At 43.9% G+C, this 2,949-nt stretch overlaps 1 non-coding gene across 1 annotated transcript; it reads right to left on the bottom strand.

Annotated features, from left to right (window-relative positions):
• Window positions 1-1,510: 1,510 nt before the first annotated feature.
• trnap-ugg lies at window positions 1,511-1,582 on the bottom strand. Its single transcript has one exon. It is a non-coding gene; the product is annotated as a tRNA-Pro (tRNA).
• Between the last annotated feature and the right edge of the window lie 1,367 nt (window positions 1,583-2,949).

Raw genomic sequence — 2,949 nt, 5'->3', positions numbered from 1 at the left:
CAACCATCTCACAGTTCTGTTTAATCAGTTTTCTGTGTCACAATTATTCAGCTGTGTGAAAAAAAACGCGGGGGATTAATCGCTACTCGTTACCCCAGGTATACTACATGATGCACGACACACGATGAAGGCGAAACTGGGGCCGATCACCAAAACGGTCGCAAGACTGAAAAATCGGCTCGAAAGGAGCCAAAAATTGCACTGTGTATGCCCAGTATAACACATTTCACCTCTCATCTGAGAACCTTTGTTGGTTCTAAATCTAAATGGTGGAAAGTCCCAGGTATTTTTTTAGTACCTGCCCAGTAAGGTTTCCAAGGCAATACTCAAAATGTGACATATACAGATTGCGTGGCAGGGACTGTGCAGTCAATGGCATCACTCAATGAGTCATGAGAGTGACTCCTTCACAAAATCAAAAACGTTATTTTAGAAAGACAAATTGGTGTCACAGCATCACATTGAAAGGTTTGGCACACAACACATTTACAATGCCCCAGAAGGAATGTGTCTTACCAAAGAATTCCATGAAGCTAAGAGCTTGTGATTTTAAGGGGGCTCGTCCGGGATTTGAACCCGGGACCTCTCGCACCCAAAGCGAGAACCATACTGCCAGACCAACGAGCACAGGAAACCTCGTTTAAGCTCTTCAACTCTGAAAGCATAGACTTAAATCGTCCTTCAAATTCAAGCAGGAATGGTGTTAAGCTCTCTTCAGTATTCATTTTTGTACCTTCAGGCCTTTGCTACTGACAAGCTCCAACAGGGATGACTCCAGAGGGACTGCACACAGTGAATGAGAAAAAAGGGTTCCCAGTCATCCACGTCATGGTAGTCTGATGAGCTTTGAAAGAAAGCAGCTGGAATTCTCTAAGTGCCTTGAAGACCTTTCACCTCTCCTCTGAGAACCTTCGTTAGATCTAAAACTAAACGTTGGAGAGTCCCAGGTATTTAAAACCCAGAGCGGGTTGTCTTTACCAGGGTCGTTGAACAACTATGAAACACATCACATGAGCCAAGGGGTGGAAAAAAGGCGTGGGTAATTATCAGCAGAGGTGAAACCATTATGAGACCTTCACATATGTAGTTTAACGTCTTTACACCGAAATTGAATGGCCTCAATTTCGATCAGACTTTGTGATCTCTAATAGCCCTTTTCCACTTGCACCTACCTAGCTTGGCTTAACTTGACTCAGCTCGATCTTTAGAGTTTCCATTAGGTGATAGTACCTGGTTACAGGTATTTTTTTAGTACCTGCCCAGTAAGGTTTCCAAGGCAATCTCAAAATGTGACATATACAGATTGCGTGGCAGGGACTGTGCAGTCAATGGCATCACTCAATGAGTCATGAGAGTGACTCCTTCACAAAATCAAAAACGTTATTTTAGAAAGACAAATTGGTGTCACACATCACATTGAAAGGTTTGGCACACAACACATTTACAATGCCCCAGAAGGAATGTGTCTTACCAAAGAATTCCATGAAGATAAGAGCTTGTGATTTTAAGGGGGCTCGTCCGGGATTTGAACCCGGGACCTCTCGCACCCAAAGCGAGAATCATACGCCTAGACCAACGAGCCACAGGAGGCCTACGTTTAACTCTTCAACTCTGAAAGGATAGACTTAATCGGCCTTCAAATTCAAGCAGGAATGGTGTTAAGCTCTCTTCAGTATTCTTTTTGTACCTTCAGGCCTTTGCTACTGACAAGCTCCAACAGGGATGACTCCAGAGGGACTGCACACAGTGAATGAGAAAAAAGGGTTCCCAGTCATCCACGTCATGGTAGTCTGATGAGCTTTGAAAGAAAGCAGCTGGAATTCTCTAAGTGCCTTGAAGACCTTTCACCTCTCCTCTGAGAACCTTCGTTAGATCTAAAACTAAACGTTGGAGAGTCCCAGGTATTTAAAACCCAGAGCGGGTTGTCTTTACCAGGGTCGTTGACCAACTATGAAACACATCACATGAGCCAAGGGGTGGAAAAAAGGCGTGGGTAATTATCAGCAGAGGTTTCAGGTGAAACCATTATGAGACCTTACATATGTAGTTTAACGTCTTTACACCGAAATTGAATGGCCTCAATTTCGATCAGACTTTGTGATCTCTAATAGCCCTTTTCCACTTGCACCTACCTAGCTTGGCTTAACTTGACCAGCTCGATCTTTAGAGTTTCCTTAGGTGATAGTACCTGTTACAGGTATTTTTTAGTACCTGCCAGTAAGGTTTCCAAGGCAATATCAAAATGTGACATATACAGATTGCGTGGCAGGGACTGTGCAGTCAATGGCATCACTCAATGAGTCATGAGAGTGACTCCTTCACAAAATCAAAAACGTTATTTTAGAAAGACAAATTGGTGACACATCACATTGAAGGTTTGGCACACAACACATTTACAATGCCCCAGAAGGAATGTGTCTTACCAAAGAATTCCATGAAGTAAGAGCTTGTGATTTTAAGGGGGCTCGTCCGGGATTTGAACCCGGGACCTCTCGCACCCAAGCGAGAATCATACGCCTAGACCAACGAGCCACAGGACCTCGTTTAACTCTTCAACTCTGAAAGGATAGACTTAATCGGCCTTCAAATTCAAGCAGGAATGGTGTTAAGCTCTCTTCAGTATTCCTTTTTGTACCTTCAGGCCTTTGCTACTGACAAGCTCCAACAGGGATGACTCCAGAGGGACTGCACACAGTGAATGAGAGAAAAAGGGTTCCCAGTCATCCACGTCATGGTAGTCTGATGAGCTTTGAAAGAAAGCAGCTGGAATTCTCTAAGTGCCTTGAAGACCTTTCACCTCTCCTCTGAGAACCTTCGTTAGATCTAAAACTAAACGTTGGAGAGTCCCAGGTATTTAAAACCCAGAGCGGGTTGTCTTTACCAGGGTCGTTGACCAACTATGAAACACATCACATGAGCCAAGGGGTGGAAAAAAGGCGTGGGTAATTA

Source organism: Haplochromis burtoni, unplaced genomic scaffold (genome assembly GCF_018398535.1).
Source record: "Haplochromis burtoni strain Fernald_Lab_line unplaced genomic scaffold, NCSU_Asbu1 Contig_859, whole genome shotgun sequence".
NCBI lineage: Eukaryota > Metazoa > Chordata > Actinopteri > Cichliformes > Cichlidae > Haplochromis > Haplochromis burtoni.
This window is presented reverse-complemented; position numbering and strand designations above follow the sequence as displayed.